General features: G+C 45.2%; 1 long non-coding RNA gene across 2 annotated transcripts in view; it reads left to right on the top strand.

The window, feature by feature from the left end:
- Positions 1-20524, top strand: part of LOC106974379 (uncharacterized) — a 153706-nt gene extending 133182 nt beyond the window's left edge. Inside the window, exons 5-7 of one of the 2 annotated variants that reach the window (XR_008299545.1) lie at positions 1592-1883; positions 17501-17672; positions 19803-20524. This is a non-coding gene — a long non-coding RNA (uncharacterized LOC106974379). Of the gene's footprint in view, positions 1-1591; positions 1884-1985; positions 7073-17500; positions 17673-19802 lie in introns of those variants that run through there. The other variant, XR_008299546.1, reaches the window with a different exon arrangement.
- The last annotated feature ends 1019 nt before the right edge of the window (positions 20525-21543 follow it).

The following is a 21543-nucleotide window of genomic DNA, read 5'->3' as shown; positions in this document are numbered from 1 at the left end:
TGAAAGCAGAACCGATTCTGATCACCAGCCTGATAATTTCTTAACCATTTACATTCCCCTCTCTGCCAGTTTCTGTCTCCCTTCTTCCCCTCGAATGCCTACTGGAAGGAGCAAGCATTCCTGACAGCCCAGTTGGGAACATGGGATGGGTTAACCCAGCTCCAAGCCTTGTGGCACATAGTTAACACTCCCCACAGGGGGCTGGGAACCCCTGTCTCCCTCAGGGTGTGTGCGTGTGCAATCATGTGTGCCTCCCCGAGCATAGGGAGAGGATCCAGTGATATTTCACACAAATGAGAAATGTTATTCTGCAGATTAAAGCCTCGCCGAGCCTGGTTTTGTCTTTATTTATGCTTTTCCATTTCCCTCTGCGTTGACATGGGTGCCCATGCCGGGGAGCACCGAAGGACGTAATTGGCGTGGTGAAGGATTGTTGCGCAGCCCCCGATGCTCCCTCGCAGGGCTACCCCCCTTCTTTCCCCCATCTGTCACCATCTAATGTGACAAAGTTTTTATCGGGCATTGAGGCACAGGAGATTAAAAGTAAATACTGCAATCAGGAGGCAGCTGGGGAGAAAATGCAACGCATTTCACAGTAAGCTGCACAGCTCATCAGGGTAGCCTTGTGGCTCCAGGAGGCAAGGGTGGTGGGGGAGGATGGAGGACTCCAGGTGGGGGTGCAGGGGAGACACAGACTCCAGCAGCTGCATTTTCACACTTTGGCCGGTAATAATAAAATGATCGCAGTCGCCATATATCAAGTGCCTCACGATGATAGTGTAAAGTTAGCGTAAGCTCCTCTTTAAAAGAACCTGAAGACCAGAGAGTTTAAGAAACACTCCTGAGTGGCCAGGATCCCCTCTCTCCTCCCACCGCTTCCTGCCCTCTCCTTCAATGAACAAAGATTAGAGTTTGGGTTGGCAAGATAAATTGTCACATGAGAAATGTGGTTTTGTTACATCTTCATTTCTACATTGCACCACACACAAGCTTCCATCATTAATTCATCCCATATTGTCATTTAGAATGTAAGCTCTATGTTCTGTTTGGTCTTTCCTATTTGGTATCTCCAGCACTTGGAATATTCATTGTGTGGCCTGTAGTAGGTGCTCAACAAGTATTTGTTGAATAACTGACTGAATGAATGAATATTGGTCCGGTCCAATATGGTAGAATATTGGCCAACTAAAGTATGGTTCAGAGACCAGTAGCATTGGCATCACCTGGGCACTTGTTAGGAATGCAGAATCTCAGGTGCCACCCCAGACCTCCTCAATCGGAATCTGCCTTTTGACAAGCTCCTCAGGTGATTCACATATATGCCAGAGTTTAAGAGACATTGGCATATATATGAGACCCTTTGTCTTGATGACCCAAGCTTTCTTGCTCCATCATCGTGGGTGAAGGGAGGTTGAATTTCACATTTACTTCTGTGATAGCATTTTATGCATCATTAAATCCCATTGTTAAATCACCACCATTATATGATCTTTCGGGGTGGTCAAAATCAGCCATGTATGGGCACCTGCAAATCCTTTCTTTCCTTGTCTCCCTGCCCCTTTACTTCTTTTCCCTTCTTCCCTCCTTACAGGTCCCAGCTTTGTGGTCCTGGCCAGTAGTGGATCCTTGAAACCTTCAGATTGGGCACTGTCCTTGGCCACAATACTCTCTGTTGAAGACTTTATCCCCTCTCACAGGGAAGAACAAAGAGGGGTGAGGAAGAAAGAGAACTCAATCCTGCTGAGCTTTGAGCCGAATAAGCCTCTACTTGTTGTGGTCCATTGGAAAATAGAGTCCTGTTCCTTAATAGAGTCGTATAGCTTGGGAAACTGAGACCCAGGAGGCAGGAGAGGCCCCATGTAGGCGATGACACCAAACACTGAGTAAGTATCACGTCCTTGATAGGAAGATGAAGACTGAGCCAATGCAGCCTATGTGCTACAAAAACAATTTCCCTTGTTGAGTTGTCTCCCTTTCTGCTTCAGGCCCGTGGGCTCCACTGCCTTGGGGACAAACATCACGGCCGTGACACTCATGTCATGCTCCAGCCTCTAACATTGCCAGCCTCTGGCTGCCAGCCTTTCGATGATGTAGGATTTAGAGCCAAAAAACATTATGTCAGCTGCTCAGTGGCATCCATTATCACATTACCACAAATAACTTAATCAAGTACTATAAATTTAAATGTGTTTTTCTCATCTTAATATTTCCAGAATTAGAATGCAACTTAGAAGAGATAAGTACATTTGATATATTGCTTTAGTTAAGAAAACTTTTATGGAATTGATGGCATGTGTTATAATTGTTGGTGTCTTAGAATTGAGAGAATGTGGTGCTAAGGCTCTAAAAGAATGGGGACACTGCACAGGTACATTTTGATAGATGATAAGGAGCTTAGGAAATGTGAAAATGAGGATAAATTCATAAGCACTGAATAATCATAACTGATACTACTTACTGGGTGCTTATTTTGTGCCAATTATACATTTTCTCTAATTCTTAAATAATCCCCACAGGAAGATAATGTGATTTTAGTCATTTTAAACCTATGTATATGATAGTCTCCACACTGTGGCCTTTTTCTTGAGTAACAGCTTTATTGAGATATAATTCACATGCCATGAAATTCACCTTTTTAAAGAGTACAATTGAGTAGATTTTAGGATATTCACGGGGTTGTGCCTATAGTCTCTTTACCTGAATTTCTTGGGGATCTGAACTTATCATCTCTTATATCTGCCATCATTCTCTCATAGTGTACTATTTCCTTGTGAGTTTTATAATTTTGGATTGTGAGCTTATCTTTAGTGACATTTTATGTGTGGAAATCCTCTATCAATTGGATCGAGCAATTGGATCCCCATCCTCCAGAGGGGGACCTGACTCACAGGTTCCAGTGAGGGAATTGGTGGCTTCGCTGCCTGGACCTCAGCATACATGTGGCTACTGAGGAATGCCAAAGACCATAAAGCCTTGTGCACATATTTGGATTGTTGTCAGCAGCCCCAGTGGCCCCTCCACGCTGGGGGACAAGTTCCCCGAGCGCAGGGGCTTATCTTACTTTGCTCACCACTGCTCCTCTTGTGTCTATATCAGTGCCAGCTTTGGTAGGTGTCCAATAGGTAGCCGTTAGAGAAATTAGTCATCCCTTGGAGATTACAACAGGACGTCTTTGGGTACCATTATTCGGCCAACCTCAGAAGGGGTCTTATGATCTTTTCAACTTTCTTAACATTCTAGAAAAAGAGACAGAAGTCCAATGAGGCCTCCTGGCATGTAGCCTCATCTTCTTTCCATCCTACCTACTACCTTGGAAAGGAGGGGCAAGGTTGGTGGAGACAGAGTTCTAGCAGGAGTTGCTGTGGGAAATGCCAGTTCACTCAGAGGTATCCAGTAGTCCTCAATCTGGATACCTAAGCCAAGGATGGAAAGAGCGATGGCTCTGTTCACTTTACAAGTATTTATCGAGCGCCTTTTGTGTACCGCGTGTTATGCTGAGCTCAGCCACGAGGGGAGTAAGACCCAACACCTGTTATATGTTGGGAGAGAGGCACAAGCTTTGGAATAGGACAGGTGTTGAGTTTGAATCCATTTCCTCTACTTATGTCCTATATGACCCTGGTTAAATTAATCTCAGCAATAATTTCTTTATTCATAAAATAGCAATTGTCATTCATTCTTTATATTACATGGTGAGCATCAAAAAATTCTGCTTTGGTTTTTCCCTAATCCTGGAACCAGCACTTAATTGTGTGACTTTGTAACTGGCAGGCCTCCTGGGTCTCAGTTGACTTCCCTTTGGAATAGGGATTTCACTCCAAGCGAGAGACTGGAGAACACTTGCTAAGCACTTTCCTCCTCAGCTCTGGCCACTTTTGCAAGAGCAGGAGTCTGTAAATAGCCAGATGCAAGTGGGCCTGGGGTGCTCCTGGGCCCTACCTGTCTGCCTCAAGGGTGAAGGGGAGGTTTCACTGTGTGTATGTAACCCATTGGCGCCCCTGGCACCCAGGTTGGAAAGTTCCACTTTGGAAGGCTGTAGGAGGACTAAATGACATGATCTATGGCAGTGTTTCTTAACAACCACACCACTAATGTTTTAAGCTAGATAACTCTTTGTCGTGGGTATTGTTCTGTACTTGGTAGAATGTTTCACGGTGTCTCTGGTTTCTACCCACTAGATGCCAGTAGCAACTCCCAGTTGTGACAATCAAAACTGGTTTTAGGCATTGCCAGATATCCTCTGGGGGACAAAATAGTTGCTGGTTGAGTTATATGGAAAAGCACTCTGTAAGGCTAAATGTGTGAGCTATCATCCTTGTAATGAATTACTATTACTATAGTGCCAAATGCTGACAATATGCTACCTTTGAGGCAGTGCGTGAACATTTTTTTAAAATGGGGCCTGAGTGGGGAAGGGGCAGAGAGAGTGGGAGACACAGAATCCAAAGCGGGCTCCAGGCTCTGAGCTGTTGGCACAGAGCCCAATGCGGGGCACGAACTCACCAACTGCAAGATCATGACCTGGGCTGAAGTCAGACACTTAACCTACTGAGCCACCCAGGCGTCCCAGAATTTAACACATTAACCAAAGCCCTATGGAGACAATCTGAGATCAAGTTTAAATGGGGAAATTTGAGAAAACCTTAGCAAACAGGCAAGGAGAGTGCTTTAAAACAGCTGGACAGCACGTTGTCTGCAGCAGACTAGGCTGAAAGGGACAAGAGACCCTGTTCTGGTCTCAGCTGCCTCGCCACCTGCTGGGCGGCCCCAGGCAAGTCCCTCTCCTCTTGAGCCTCCGTTTCCTCACTCGATGGACTCTGAGATCCCAGAGCAGATGTCCGTCTGCTCTGACCATCAAAACGACCACAGATCGGGGAGCGAGGTCCTCCAGCAGGATCTGGGAAGATGGCCTATCTCTCTGTGGCAGTTGGGAATGGGGCACGATTTGGAGCCAAGGTGGATCCACGTGGATAAAGGGTCGCCAAAGCTAATTAAAGATCAGTCGTGGCCCTGCACCCCATGGCAGAAGACATGGCCTTCCTAGGCTTGGTGGGGTTTTTTGTTTTTGTTTTTTTCTTAAAAAAAGCTACTTAAAACCAAACAGAGTATAACTGTTTCTGCTTTCTAGGGAGGAAAGAATCATTCAAATGAGTAAGGAAATAAAGCTCTCTATTCCTTTCTTCCTCTAGCTAAGACCTGTGAGAGGAAGAGGAGAAAGACAGAAAGGTCCAAACACCTGCCGTGTTTTCTGTGGCTGAGCAGTGAGGCCTGTAGTAACTAACTGGTCTTTGCAGAGCCCAGCAGAGGGCTTCAGAGGGTCAGGTGAGCCCAGAGCAAGGACAACCAGGGGCCTAGATCATCCTGCACAATAAATTGAGGGAGTTGAGTTTCTGAGGGAACTTGAGAGGAAAGGCAGATGGGAGAAAAGGGCACCAGAGTGTCATGAGGGTCACATCGGGTTGCTGATGTGACCAAATAAAACTCCTCCAAACTTCCAAAAATGTTTGCTATGCACCAAAATGACTGCCTGTGCCTGCAGTGGTTGAGAGGGTGGCTATTTAGGAAATGGAGCTGGACAGCAAGGCCAGCCCGAGAGTGTTCGATTCCTGAGGCTGCTACAAATGAGGGGGCTTAAACAACAGAAATTTATTCTCTCACAGCTGTGGAGGACAGGAGTCCCTAGTCAAGGTGTCAGCAGAGCCATGCTCTTTCTGAAGGCTCTAGGGAAGAATCTTTCCCTCCCAGCTCTTCATTTCTGGTGGCTGCTGGCAACCCTTGGCACTCCTTGGCTGACTCTGATCTGTTTCTGTCGCCACATGGCTTTCTTCTCTGCATGTCTGTGTCCCTGTGGATCCTCTCCTCTTCTTACAGGGACATCAGTTGCATAGGATCTAGGGTACCCCCAATCCAGTATGACTTTATTTTGACTAATTACATCTGGAAAGACCCGATTTCCAAATAAGTTCATATTCTGAGGTTCCAGGCGGACATGCACTTTTGGGAGGCACGCTATTCAGCCCAGTTCACGAAATGAGAGGCACTGTGATCCGTAAGTGGAATCCTGGGGAAAGCAGAATGACCCCAGGCCCTTCCCCCACCCCCATCCTTGCATCACATGCATGCAGGGTGTGGCCTTGCACCTGTGTAGTGGACTTTGGAGCAGGTGATTCATGCCCAGAGTTCTTTTCAGATGACTGCTGCACAGTTAATGGCTTGCACTAACCAGCTCCCGTGGCCTTCCATCCAAGGGTCCTGCTGGTCCCGGGCAAAGCATCCTCTTGTTTGCAGTATGTATTAATAGTGAGTATTTGTTGTCTGTGGTCTCTGCCCTGGGCTTCCAGTTCCCTTCTTTGAGTACATAGCTCTTGGATCCCCTTTTGGAGATGTGTCCTCCTTACTCTTAGTCTACATAGGGCCCCATCCGAGGCTTCCGAGCCTGGTCAATAAACATATTCAATCCCCCTGGTCACAAAGGTGGATGGGCACATGCTTCAAATTAATGCAATCACAGTGATTCCCTGAACTTGTACAGAAAAGGAGAATTCTTTCTTCTAGTTTTGAACCTGCAACCCTGCAGTTTGGACCTCTAGCAGCCACTTTGCCATTGTGAGGTCAGAACTTCCCAGAGAATGGACCTCACATAGAAAAAGTGGAATCAAAAGATCAACAGAGAGAAATTGGGGTTTGATGTTCTCAGTAGCCCCTAGATCAAGCCTTGCCTGAAGCTCTACTATTGGTCTTTTTAGTTATCTGAGTCATTAAATTACCACCACCTCTCTTCCTTACTTTGCTTGAGCCATGAGTTTGAGTCATATTTTCTGTCACTAGTACAGAAAGTTTATTAATTATAATTGACTTAGAATGGATCCACCAGACTGGGCTTTATAATTTGTTTGGTTGGAATGCTTCTTTTTGTTTATCTATGGAACAACCCAGATTAAGAAGTGGATGGCATGCCCCTGTGGAGTGTCATTGCAGGCCCCTGGTAGAGTAGAGTAGAGCCTTCATCAGATATATATTTTTTAAGTTTATTTATTTATTTGGAGAGAGAGAGGAGGGGCAGAGAAAGAGAGAGGAGGGGCAGAGAAAGAGAGAGGAGAATCCCCAGCAGGCTCCACACTTCAGCACAGAGCCCTATTTGGGGCTTGAACTCACAAACTGTGAGATCATGACCTGAGCCAAAATCAAGAGCCTGATGCTTAATCGACTGAGCCACCCAGGCGCCTCATCAGATATTTTTTGAGTGCCTGTCTTGTATTTGCCTGGGAAGGGGCTTAGATTAGACTGGCGGCAGTGGAGATACAAGAGGGAGGTAAAATCAACAAAACCTGGTAGAGATGGGCCATCAGTGACATGGGAAAGGAGGTGTCCTGGCTGGGTCCTAGGCTTCCAGCTTGAGAATGGAATGGCTGCCACGTCCTGAGATGGGACACATTACAGAGGACCAGGTGTCTGGGAGGAGGGGACCGGTGAGTTTGGTTTTGACCATGTTAGTGTCTTATGCCTTCACAACTTCCAAGTGGGGGTGTCAGATAGGGAGTCGGACACACAAACTAGGGCTTGGAGGGGAGGCTGGACTAGAGTTACCTGAGTGGGGGTCTCTTGTCTACAGATGCCGCTGAAGCTGGAGGTGCAGGGGAGTGGCTAGAGATGGTATAGAACGAGACACGGAGGCCTTGGGTCGGGGCCTGGTGGAGCACCAGTAGGTGGAGGGGTTCATGGCCAAAGCCATCCTCTACCCTGCTTCACTGGATGCCAGGGCTTGGCTCTGAACCACTGCTGTCCTGACTCCTGAACTTGACTCCTGAACTTGATGCCCTGGTCTGGTTCATCTGAAATAAGCTTCTTAGAGAAAGAGACTGGGTCTGTCTTGTGCGCCACTGAGGAAAAGGCTGCTGGTGTGGCCTACCCTCTGTGCGCTCACCCCTCCTCTCCGCACCCTCTGTGCACTCACCCTGCAGGTACTCGCTGAGTACCTGTTGGCTGAGGAAGCATGTTTAGGTCTATACAGCATTAGGCTGGAAGCACCAGGGAGCTGACTCCCCTGGGAGCAACCCTTGACCCTCCTTAATAACCGCTGGCTCACACACTCCCCCATAGGTACATGTACACACACACACACACACACACACACACACACACACACACACGCATTGCCTCACCTCCCTCCCCACTTCCAATAGCCCTCTCCTGTCCTGGGGCTGCTGGTCATATCCCAGCCAACCAGCACACTCTCGTCCCATCTCTGCCTCTCCCTGGGGGGGATCCAGCCTAGGGCAGCTGGGTGCCCATAACGGTGCCTGACCTAGAGCCAAATGACTTTTGAGGGTCACCAACTCCTGCATCTGCAGCACGAGGAGATGGCCCAGTGAACTTTGGTTGGAATGAGAACCGTTGATCCTGTTCCTTATCCGCCCCAGCCTCTGTGCCTATGCACACACACTCGGGGTCTCTGCGTGGTCACCACCCGGTTCCTCCCCCTGATCAAAGGAGGTCAACTGAGGAAGCCAAGTCCCCAGCACCTGGGCAGCAGGCTCAGCAGCGTGAGCTGCTGCGCTCTTGGCAGTGGTCCGCAGGCCCACCCCCAGGGTGTCATGTTCACATCCTCTTACAGGGGCTCCCAAACTACGGGCAGCCCTGGCAGCATGACCTTCCAGTTGTTTCTGTGCTAACACACTGGGGCTAATCAGATGAATATGTGTTAGTGTGCCTGGCACCTGTATGTGTGTATATGTTTAGCGTGTGTGTGTGTGTGTGTGTGTGTGTGTGTACATGTACCTATGTGTTTTTGCTTCCATGTGTATTTGCGTGTGCGCGGTGGCTGCTGTCATTATGCTGCTAATGGAAATACTGCCACGGATCGCAACTCTCAATTAGCTCCTGGGGCGATCGCTGTGACAGCCAGTTACTGAACAGCAAGGCCTAAAGGAATGAATTAATTTGTAGTACACGGCAGTTAGAGTCACCGCGTTAGCAACAGACTCGACAGCCAGAGACCCCGATTAGAGACGCCGGGACCATCGGGCACCTGCAGGTACCTGGGAGGTGTCGCCCCTGTGGCCCTGACCTGGGAAGGGGATCAGAGGGACACCAAGGACCTTCAGTGAGCTCAGGGCCATGCCGCCTGTCAACTGTCTAGAGCTGTACCACCCACCCCCAGGGGAGGAGGACCCTGGCTGGCACACAGCCAGAGCAGAGGCAGGAATGCTAGGAGCTGGGAGGGATGGTGAGGCCTTGTCCTCTCTCTCTCTCTCTTTCTCTCTTTCTGCAAACAGGACCTTCGATGGATTCATTGGGCTGGAGTGTGGCCAGGTCTCTTCAAGGAGGCAGTCTTCCCAGGTCAGCTCAGGGAAACCCTAGGGCACTGGGGAAAGACAGGAGCCCCCCACTCCCTCCATGTGTTAGGATTCTTTCTGTTTTCATTAAAACAAATTAAATGTTTATTTTTGAGAGAGAGAGAGAGAGAGAGAGAGAGAGACAGCGTGAGTGAAGGAAGGGCAGAGAGAGAGAGGGAGACACAGAATCCGAAGCAGGCTCCAGGCTCCGAGCTGTCAGCACAGAGCCGGATGTGGGGCTCAAACCCACAAACCATGAGATCATGACCTGAGCCGAAGTTGGACGCTTAACCAACTAAGCCACCCAGGTGCCCCTACCATTACCATTATTATCACAATTAGGTAGTGAAATTTTTAAAGGAACATAGAATTGTAGACAATGAAAAGACATCCTTGACCAATAGACTCCTGTGTGAGGAGATGGGAACACTGAATTTGTTTCTTGTCACTGCCTATGTATGATGTGCATTTGTCACTGTTTTTCTGCTTGTTACACCTGTTATTTTCTTCTTCGTTAATGTCTTCTTGTAGAGGTATCCTGTCTTTGTCCATAATTGAGACCTCTGGTGATTTAGAATATCCATATTGGTAACCAAGTACAAGGGGACATTGGCTATGCCCGTGACGCCACTCCGTCATTCCCTCAGGCAGAATGAGGTGGCTGTGCCCACCCAGGGGTCTCCCTGACCCAAGGAGGTGTGCCTGCCCTCTGAGAGTCTTACAGAGCCGCAGGGAGGGGGGTCTGCTCCAGCCCCAAGAGGGAATCAAAACATCCCTCAACCCCGTTTTCCTCAAGTTTTACCTTCTCACCTTCCTCTTTCATAACGCCACCAAACTTTTTCAAACTTCTTCAGTAGCCTTCACCCGGCATCTCGATTTCCTCCTTCCAGTCTGGCTTCTCCTCTCCTGCTCCGCTGAACGGGATGCTACAGCGTCAGCAACAACACAACCACCACCCCCAGCTGCCCAGCAGCACTCACACCTGCTGGCCACCTCTTGCTCATCCTTTGTGACACTTCTCCCCATAGGTCTATGACCTTGCCCCCTCCTGGCTCTCCTCCTTCATCCCTAATCACTCACATCTCCTTCGCTGGCTCTTCTTTCCCCTCCCGCCCCCTAGAGTCAGGTACCTCCTGAAGTTCTTTGTGTCCTGCCATGTCCACTTCTTCCCCCTGACGAGTTGTCTCCGTCTGCTGGGGCTGCTGTAACAAAGAACGTAGACTTGGGGCTTAACAAGCAACATTTATTTCTTACAGTTCTGGAGGCTGGAAGTCCAGGATCAAGTTGACGGCAGATTCGGCATCTGGTGAGGGTTCTCTTCCTGGTTTGTAGATGGCTGTCTTCTTGCTGTGTCCTCCCATGAGCAGAGAGAGGGGGATTTTCCTCTTCTTATAAGGACATTAATCCCATCCTGAGGGCTGTTCTCTCATGACCTTATCTGACCCTAATTGCCTTCCCGAGGTTCCACTTGCACATACCATTGCTTTGGGGATTGGGACTTCAACATGCAAGTTTGGCTGGGAATACAAACATTCAGTCCATTGGATAAGTCCATTGCTCTGCTAGCCTCAAAGAGCAACTCAAGGCAGATGACTCTATGCCCTTCTCCTCCTGTTTCCCTGCTCCCAGATTGACTAAATAAGTGTATTGTCACCCACCTTTTGCAAAAATCTCTCCAAATCCAGGTTCTACACCTTCTAATCCCACCTGAACATGCAACCAGAGTCATTGTCCCAAAGTTCAGCTCTGTGTCAGTTTTCTGTTTGATAGATCTCAATGGCTTCCCTTTGCCCTTGAAGAAAATTAACATTCCTTACTATGACATTTAAGATCCCTTGTAATCTGACTGTAACTTTTCAGTCTTATTTTTATAAGACTTTGTAGTCTTATTTTTCCACTACGTATCTGCTACAGCCTTGACATATTTTGAACCTCAAACCACTTGCCTATCTCACCACTATAAATTTGCTCAGTTTCTTTCCTTCTACCTGGAATACCCTCCCAAGCTTTAAAAAAAATTACTTTTTTCCTGATTATAAAATACATAGTAATTATAGTAAATGGTCTATAATATCTGTAGGGTCTAGTAATCCAAGGCATGATATTAGCCAGAAACCACCGCCACACTCCCAGGTACCATCACCTTAGATCAGCCTTATGAAGTGTTTGATTTTAAAGCCCAACTTTGGTTCATGAGGTATTTCCTCATCTTACCAGAAGCAGTTTTTTTCTTTCATCCTAAATACTGTCGTGTTTTTTCCCTAAGAACAAAGACATTCTCTCACATAACCTTAGCATAATTATTAAAATCGTATAACATCATAATTATCAAATCATTTAACATTGATACAACACCATCCTTGAATTCACAGTTGATGTTCACATTACATCAATGGTCCCTTTAATATCCTTTCTAGCTGTCTTTCCTCCTCTGTCCAGGACTCAGGACTACAGGATTACAGAGTGCATCCAACTGTCATGTTTCTTTCCATCTCCTTTGATCTGTAATATTTCTTTAGCCTTTCCTTGCATTTCTTGATCTTGACATTATTTTTTAAGAGAGCAGACCAGTTATTTTGTAGTCCTTCATTCTGGGTTGGTCTGATGTGGTTTTTTTTTTTTTCATGATTAGATGGAATGGATGCATTTGGACAGGAATTTCAGAGAAACAATGTTGTGTTCTTTTCAGTGCATCATATCAGGAGGCACATGATGTTGATTTGCCCCAATATTAGTGGTATCAACTTTGATCATTAGGTAAGAAGATGTCCACTAGGTTTCTCTATTGTAAAGGCACCAAAGTTCCCTCTGGAATGAAGAAGTCATTTATGGGAAGATACTTCAAGGTTATGAAAATATCCTGCTCCTCCTCAGACTTTCACCATTGTTTCACCATCATTTCACTATCGTTCTAGCATTTAGTGATGATTTTCTAAGTCCATCATCCCTTCTGTGTTTATTACTTGGCATTCTACTCTAAGGAAAAATTATCCCTTCTTTCTCATTTACTTGTTTATCAATTTAAATCAATATGGATTGGGGGGGTTCTTATTTTATTTATTGAGCTACAATTAATTGCTATTAATTTTGATGATCAAATTGTCCCAGATTTTGCCATCCCTTCGATATGGTTTCTGTGTCTCCATTATTCTTTGGCACACATTATTGTCTGGCACAATGAGGTGTTTTGGGCTCCTCTTGTCCTTTCCTTGTTCTAGAGCTGGAATCAGATTTTTCACCAAGGAGCCTTCCAGGCCCAATTAGAGTTCACTTATCTGGAGAGCAGTGGAGGGCCTCAAAGGAACAACTGCCATGTATATGTCATTGTCACCGTGGTCCAGATGGCATGTGTTTTATTAAGCTCTCTCAGGGTATTTATGTTTTAATAATATGTAGTAATAATAATAATAATCTTATTTATTAACCGAATTATTGTCATTTCTGACTTCTCATATGTACTTTTTTTCATTAAAGATTCAAACACACACACACACACACACACACACACACACAGTGATATGAAATGTAAACTATAGACTATCATACTACAAGAATAGACATTGAAGGATTAGCAGTCTTCCTCCAGAGAACCAAAAGAAGAAGCAATCTAAACCAGAGGTCAGCAAACTACAAACTACTCCTGTTTTTGTCAATAAAGTTTTATTGCAACACAGCCACACTTGTCAGGCTACCTATTATCTATGGCCACTTTTGCCCTATTCCAGAGTAGAGTAGTTATGACCGATTATGCAGCCCACAAAGTCTAAAATATTTACTATCTGGATTATTACCAAAAAAGTTGGCAAACCCCCAGTCTAGATGAACAGATGCTGAGGATCCAAACCAATAGGAAGAGGAACTAATGCCTATTAATCCCAGTTCCCACATGCGACTACTTAGAACAGCGTGACTTCTTACATGGGGGACGGGACAGCTTGTGAAGTCAGCTTGTAAAGAGAAAATCACACACAGCCCAACTCACCCTGGAAAGTCTCCTGGAAGTTGCCATGTTGGAGACTGATCAACTCTTGCTCACAAAGGCCTGCACAGACAGTGTTACCAGCATCTACAAATCTGCGTGGAGCATTTCAACAATGTACACACCGAGGTGCATGGAACTGCACTAGGCAGTTTTCACCAGCCCAAGACCAGAAGGCTCAGATCTGCAGCGTAATCAGCTGCAATTCTGAAACCAAATCACATATGGGCTGGCAGTGTTTACAGGGAATAAATGATTAAAAACCCTAGAAGAGCATTCCCCAGAAGCTCTCTCATTTGGAAAATTGCAAAAGGAAATTGAAGAGAAGTGGAAAATGTTTTGCCAACATGAAAGCTAGAGGAAAAAAAAAGCCCTCTTAAACCTATGTTGAAAGAGACTGTCTTTTATATCTGTATCTCTGTAAATTACCTCAATTATTAGTGAGAGTAATAAACACCATCTCACTATGAGTGATTAGAGAACGGATTTGAAAGACCATTGCAAACATGTTTGAAACTCTATGCCCTGATGAATACAGTGACGAGGCACTATTTCATACCCATTGGGTTGGCAAAATACAAGTTGGATTATAAATGATGACCAGGATATGGGGACTTGAGAATGCTTATACGTTGCTGGCGGGATTAAAGTTAATAAACACCCAGAAGAGCGATTCGGGAGTGACCAGTAACGGTAAAACGTGCCTGCCCGGCCACCCAGCAGTTTGTCTTGTGGGTAGACACCCCAGAGCAGCGGTGCCCCAAGTGTAATCCCAGACTCCTGGGGATCTTTGAGGTGCTTCAGGGGACCTGCGAGGTCAAAAATGTCTTCAGAATAATACTAGGAAGTCATTCGTCGGGGCGCTTGGGTGGCTCAGTTGGATAAGCGTCCGACTTCGGCTCAGATCATGATCTCACGTTCGTGGCTTCGAGCCCTGTGTCGGGCTCTGTGCTGACAGCTCGGAGCCTGGATCCTGCTTCCGATTCTGTGGATCCCTCCGTCTCTCTCTGCCCCTCTCCTGTTCATGCTCTCTCTCTCTCTCAAAAATAAATAAACATTAAAAAAAATTTTTTTAAAAGAGAAGTCACTTGTCTTTTCTGCTGTGTTCACATTTGCATTGGTGGTGTAAAAGCAATGGTGGCTAAAACCGCTGGTGCAAATCAAGGCGGTGTCCCTAAACCATACCAGCCCTGCTTGTACTCTGTGCTGCCATGCACTTTGTAGGGAGGAAAACCGTTTTACTGAGGAGCATTCTTGATGGAGCAGTAAAATTTTTAATTTTTAAAAGTCTTGACCCAGAGTCCCTGTCTTTATAATACACCCCGTGATGAAATGGAAATTGCACATAAAGCCCTTCTGCTGAATCCTCAAGCACAGCGGTCCCCAGGGAAAGCACGTATGTGACTGAGCTCAAGGATGAACTGGCCATTTGTTCCACGGAGCACTGTTATTCCTTGAAAGAACTGCCAACAAACTGTGGTTATTTGGGTTTTTGGATATTTGGCAGATATCTTCTCAAAACTGAAGTGAGCCTGTCACGTCAAGGAGAAACAACTGATAATATTTGTTGCCAATAATGACATCTGAACTTTCCAATTTTAGGACCCTTAGGTCTGCCACTGTGAGCATGACAGCTTCCTAATACTCAGGCTTTTGAAGATCAGAGGTGATATTAACAAGTGAAAAATTCTGAGATTGTCTAATGAAGTGTGCTAACATCTGGAAGATCTACAGGGCTCGGTGAACCAATATTTTCCAAATGACTAGTGTATGGTGTTACAAAAATCACGAGTTAAAGATGTATGCAAAGTACAAGATAGAGAGATGCATCTTTTTTTTTTTTAAGTTTATTTATTTTGAGAGAGAGAGAGAGAGAGAGAGAGAGAGCAGGGGAGGGGCAGAGGCAGAGGGAGAGAGAGAATCCCAAGCAGGCTCCATGCTGTCAGCACAGAGCTCAGCTCAGGGCTCCATCCCATGAACCGTGAGATCATGACCTGAGCCAAAACCAAGAGTCAGATGCTTAACCGCCTGAGCCACCCAGGCACCCCAAGATCAATGCATCTTAATGTACGGGTACAAAAAGTTCACTGAGATGGTTTCGGATTTCACATTGCAGCTGATCTTTAAGAAATAGTCACTTGTTGAGTTTTGGTTCATTATCAGGGAATATCCACAATTGTCTGAACGTTACCATCCCCTTTTCCAATTATGTATTTATATGAGGCCAAGTTATCCTCAAAAATTTCAACACAAACAATATAGTTTTTGTAGATTTATAAAAATGAAGAACGTCATTCATCTTACTATATTTATCTTACTGCACTTATTTTCTATAAAAATATGGTATTTATATTGATATAATGGGTTTGTAATTATTTTAAATCAGTTAATAAATAATTATTTTTAAAATTCATTTTAATCTATAAAATGTTAACTATGACACCCTACTGATAGATATAATTCCCTGAAATGAAAGCTCTTTGAGGTCCTCCATAGTTTTTAAGACTGTAAAGGAGTTCTGAGATAAAAAAGTTGAGAGGTGCTGCTTTAGAAATCACTCTTACAAGGAAAAGTATATAAGGAAGTTCACATGGCATTGCTTGAAATAGTGGGAAAACTGGAAAGAACCTGTTTTTCAGCAAGAGAATGGATGAACTGTCCAGTGATATAATGCCATATAAATTTATTTTAATGTATTAAAATTTACATGTATTAAAAAATATGCATGGGGGGGCATCTGACTGGCTCAGTCAGTGGAGCACGTGACTCTTGATCTTGGGGTTGTGAGTTCGAGCCCCATGTTGGGTGTGGAGCCTACTTTAAAAAAAATGCACAGGGATGATTTACATCACTTTCAAGGTAAAGATTCCTCTGAGTACAAGTAAGAGAGAAAAAGATGAGAGAGTGAGGCTTAGACTATATAACGTTATAACATTTCTTAAAAACTCAAAGTTCTAAAGCAAATGAGCTAAGGTACATAAGAATTCGAGGTGCCTGGGTGGCTCAATCGGTTGAGCAGCTGAGTTCGGCTCAGGTCATGATCTCGCGGTCCATGGGTTCAAGCCCCGCGTTGGGCTCTGTGCTGACAGCTCAGAGCCTGGAGCCTGTTTCAGATTCTGTGTCTCCCTCTTTCTCTGACCCTCCTCTGTTCATGCTCTCTCTCTGTCTCAAAAATAAATGTTAAAAAAAAAAAGAATTTGTTTATATTGTTTTCTACAGTTTTCCGTATGTTTCAAATCTTTTGCAGCTGAAAACAAAGAATCTTTCTCCTTTTCAGTAAATGACTTATTTCAGAATAGAGGTGTATAATTTTGTTCAGTAGTAAGTACCAGCTGCTCTCTGCTTGCACTAAATCAGGGTTAAATGTGTACTTAAAGATTGTCAGCATAACCCGTGTTAATTCTTTCTCTGCCTGGGGAACCCTTACATATTTGTGTGGCCTTATGATCGGAGAGAAGAATGTATAGGGGAAACTTTCACTTTCATTGTTTTTTTTTTTTTTTAATTAAACTCTGTACCCAGTATGGGACTCGAACTCACGACCCTGAGATCAAGTCACATGCTCTACTGACTGAGCCAGTCAGATGCTTCAGTCTGTATTGTTTTAACTTTATACTACAATTATATTTTTCAGGAAAAACAATTAAATATGTTTCCACTGGAAAATAGTAAAAAGTTGTGTCTGTATTCACTCTTAAAATAGTACTGAGAAGGGCGCCTGGGTGGCTCAGTCAGTTGAACGTCCAACTTCAGGTCACGATCTCATGGTTCATGGGTTCATGCCCCGCATCAGGCTCTGCGCTGACAGCTCAGAGCTTGGAGCCTGATATGGAAACTGATTTTTCTCATTAAACCTGGAATGATTTTTTTATGTCGTTAGTTAATTTTCAATATCACTATTTTCCTGGGTACCTAATATTCCACCATACAAAGTGCAGTAAGTTTTGAAAAATCATTCTTGTGTTTTTATTCACTTTGGTTGCTTCCAGTTTTTTGCTATTATAAACAATATTGTGATGCGTCTCAGTTGTATACAATAGTCATCTTGACTTTTGATTATGAAGGAGTTCAGAACATATCACTCCAAAATATACCACTCTGGCATATCGACTATTTTGAGTTAAAGGCACTTGAAAAACAGCAAATGTAAGAAACACATTCTGACTTTCCCTCTTTTTCTTAAAAGCAGGAGATGAATTCCCATAGGAAAGATGTCTTTCCAATACCAGTAGAAAAGTAACATTCTTATCATCAAGGACAAGAAATTGAGACCCGGAGAATTCTATCCAAACAGACCTTGTTAAAATAACTCCACTTTCTTTAGCCTGCCCACATAGTTGTGACCTCATATAAAGCAAGTAAGTTTCGACATTTCTTTGGGCTTTCACTCCTGATAGGGGCTCCCATGTCACGTAACATGTGCATTAAATAATTGTATGCTTTTCTCCTGTTGACCTGTCTTATGTCAACTTAATTCTCGGGGCCAGTGGAAAAGAACCCAAAATAAAGGTTAAAGTTGCTTGCTCTACAATTATTTCCTGAAATCTTAGCTGTGTAACTTCCCTTGGGCAAAGAATTTAGCCTCTCTGAGCCCCAGGCAGGGTCAGAATCATTTCTAACCAGGGGCGATTTCTTCCCCCTGGGAACACATGGCAATATCTGGAGACATTTTTGTTGTCACAACTGGAGGAGGGAGAGGCTGGCCCAGTGGGCCAGGATGATGCTGAACATATCATACACAGGACAGTCCCTACGATAGAGAATGATCTGATCCAAAATGTCAGTGGTGGCAAAGATTGGAAACCCTGGAACAGAATGATCCCTAATGTGCCTTTGTGCCCTGGGTGAGTCTAATGAAGACTCAGGTTAGAGGGGTGGGTCCTACCAGCTCCACTATAGAATCCCAAAGGGGCTTTCTAAGCAAGGTTGGGGGTGGGGTTCTGGAATCTGGGTAGTTTTGTTGTTCAAGTTCCAAAAGTGATTTTGATGAAAGCAGCTTAAAAGTTTGCACCAGCTTTGGGGTGCCCGGGTGGCTCAGTTGGTTAAGCCTACAACTTTGGCTCAGGTCATGATCTCATGGTTCACAAGTTTGAGCCCCGTGTCAGGCTCTGTGCCGACAGCTCAGAGCCTGGAGCCTGCTTCCGATTCTGTGTCTCCCTCTCTGCCTCTCCCTTGCTCATGCTCTGTGTCTCTCTCTTAAAAATAAATAAACATTAAAAAAGAATTTTTTTAAAAGTTTACACCAGCTTTGGGAGATACCTGTGGGAGTTTCCTGGGCACTCATTCATTCATTCATTCATTCATATTCAAGGTGCTAGGATTAAAGAGAGGAGTTTGGGTTTCCTGGGTGGTTAGTCGGTTAAGCCTCTGACTTCAGCTCAGGTCACGATCTCATGGCTCGTGAGTTTGAGCCCCATGTCAGGCTCTGTGCTGGCAGCTCAGAGCCTGGACCCTGCTTCAGATTCTATGGCTCCCTCTCTCTCTGCCCCTCCCCCACTCTCTCTCCCTCTCAAAATAAACATTAAAAAAATAAAAATAAATTTTTTTCAACTTTTTTTTGGGGGGGGGGACAGAGAGAGACAGAGCATGAACGGGGGAGGGGCAGAGAGAGAGGGAGACACAGAATCAGAAACAGGCTCCAGGCTCCGAGCCATCAGCCCAGAGCCCGACGCGGGGCTTGAACTCACGGACCGCGAGATCGTGACCTGAGCTGAAGTCGGACGCTTAACCGACTGCGCCACCCAGGCGCCCCTAAAAAAATAAAAATAAAAAATAAAGAGATGAGTTAGACACAGAGTCCACCTTTAAGGACTCAAGATCTAGTAAGGAAGGTAGACCCACTAGCAACTCATTAGCAATTCAACTGCTAATGTGACAAAAGTACAAGCAAAATTCTTTGAGCACAGAGGAAGGAGGGACCTACCGTGCCTGAGGGCTTCAAGGAGGAGGCTGACTTTTTGGGTCTTAAAGGAGGAGAAGGGAACCATAGGGAGGAAACCGTGCACTTTTTTTTTTTTTTAAGAATATCACTTTTTTTTTTTTTAGTTTATTTATTTTGAAAGAGAGAGAGAGAAAGAGAGAGAGCATGAACAGGGGAAGGGTAGAGAGAGAGGGAGAGAGGGAGATTCCCAAGCAGTCTGCACTGTCAGCGCAGAACCTGATGTGGGGCTCAAACCCTCGAACCTCGAGGTCATGACCTGGGCCAAAACCAAGAGTTGGACGATTAACCAACTGAGCCACCCGGGGGGCCCCAGAAGACATACATTCTTGACTGCACCAACAGTAGAAGGAGATCCCTTAGCAGAGAGAAGAGACAGCAGCTCCAGAAAGGACGGGAGGGAACTTGCCCCCTCTTGACTCAACATTTGCCACAGCTACACAGCACGGCTGCATTTTCAAGCAACTGGGTAATACAAACAATGTGAACGAAGTCTTGTTTGTCCAAAATTTGAAATAATGCAGATCCTACTTTATGTCTATTTCTGTAGGAAAATTAGTCCTGAATGCACCTCTCACATAAAAACTGGCCTGCTGGGAAGCGAGCACCTGCTCAGGGTTCCAGAGAAGCGTGAGGCCCTGCCCCATCCTGGAGGAGCTCACGGCCAGTTGCACAGCCCCCGTCCTCCTCCCCACGGGTGGCAACCTGTGATGCGAGTCAGGTGGGTGGAAAGGCAGGTAGAGGAAGCTGGGAGGAGTCTAGCAAAGAGAGGCGGACGGGGGCCAGGTGGAGACAGTATGGATTGCTGAGGGAGCTATATGGGCATTTTAGAGCAAGGGCATTTAGAGCTCTGTCCTCCAGAGCAAGGACAATGGGCAGGAGAGTTGGAGTGACCTGCCACCGGAAGCCACAATCGTCCCTTCCCGTCCCACTGTACCATAATACCTCTGTTCTTGTCCTCTCAGCTTGACTGTTGGTTGCTTAATTCGGTCAGGAAGTATTTATTGAGGATTGTTCTATGTACTAAGACCACACCAGGGAACAAAGTATACCAAAATTCCTGCCCTCATGATGCCTACATTCTCGAAGGAGACAGATCATAAGCAAAATAAACAGACAGTTTACATAGTATAGCAGGTGATAAGTACACTGTGGGAAAGCACAGCACCAAAGATGACAGTGCATATTGGATGTCTACGCATGCATGAATTAAAAAAAATTTTTTTAATGTTTATTCATTTTTGAGAGACAGCGGGAGACAGAGCATGAGCAGGAAAGGGGCAGAGAGAGAGGGAGACACAGAATCTGAAACAGGCTCCAGGCTCTGAGTTGCCAACACAGAGCCCGACGCGGGGCTCAAACTCATGAACTGTGAGATGATGACCTGAGCCAAAGTCGGATGCTCAACCGACTGAGCCACCCAGGTGCCCCCCTTTTTTTTTAATTTTTAATTTTTAATTTATTATTGTTTTTTTGCACATGCACGAATTTTATTTTTTTTCAATATATGAAGTTTATTGCCAAATTGGTTTCCATACAACACCCAGTGCTCAGCCCTCCTCAATACCCATCATCCACCCTCCCCTCCCTCCCACACCCCATCAACCCTCAGTTTGTTCTCAGTTTTTAAGAGTCTCTTATGCTTTGGCTCTCTCCCACTCTAACCTCTTTTTTTCTTTTTCTTCCCCTCCCCCATGGGTTTCTGTTAAGTTTCTCAGGATCCACATAAGAGTGAAAACATATGGTATCTGTCTTTCTCTGTATGGCTTATTTCACTTAGCATCACACTCTCCAGTTCCATCCACGTTGCTACAAAGGGCCATATTTCATTCTTTCTCATTGCCATGTAGTACTCCATTGTGTATATAAACCACAATTTTTTTATCCATTCATCAGTTGATGGACATTTAGGCTTTTTCCACAATTTGGCTATTGTTGAGAGTGCTGCTACAAACATTGGGGTACAGTTGCCCCTATGCATCAGTACTCCTGTATCCCTTGGGTAAATTCCTAGCAGTGCTATTGCTGGGTCATAGGGTAGGTCTATTTTTAATTTTCTGAGGAACCTCCATACTGCTTTCCAGAGCAGCTGCACCAATTTGCATTCCCACCAACAGTGCAAGAGGGTTCCCGTGTCTCCACATCCTCTCCAGCATCGATAGTCTCCTGATTTGTTCATTTTGGCCACTCTGACTGGCGTGAGGTGATACCGGAGTGTGGTTTTGATTTGTATTTCCCTGATGAGGAGTGACGTTGAGCATCTTTTCATGTGCCACACATGCACGAATTTT

Source organism: Acinonyx jubatus, chromosome B3, assembly GCF_027475565.1.
Source record: "Acinonyx jubatus isolate Ajub_Pintada_27869175 chromosome B3, VMU_Ajub_asm_v1.0, whole genome shotgun sequence".
NCBI classification, from domain to species: Eukaryota; Metazoa; Chordata; class Mammalia; order Carnivora; family Felidae; genus Acinonyx; species Acinonyx jubatus.
The sequence above is the reverse complement of the archived record's forward strand: the minus strand, read 5'-3'. Positions and strand labels throughout refer to the sequence as shown.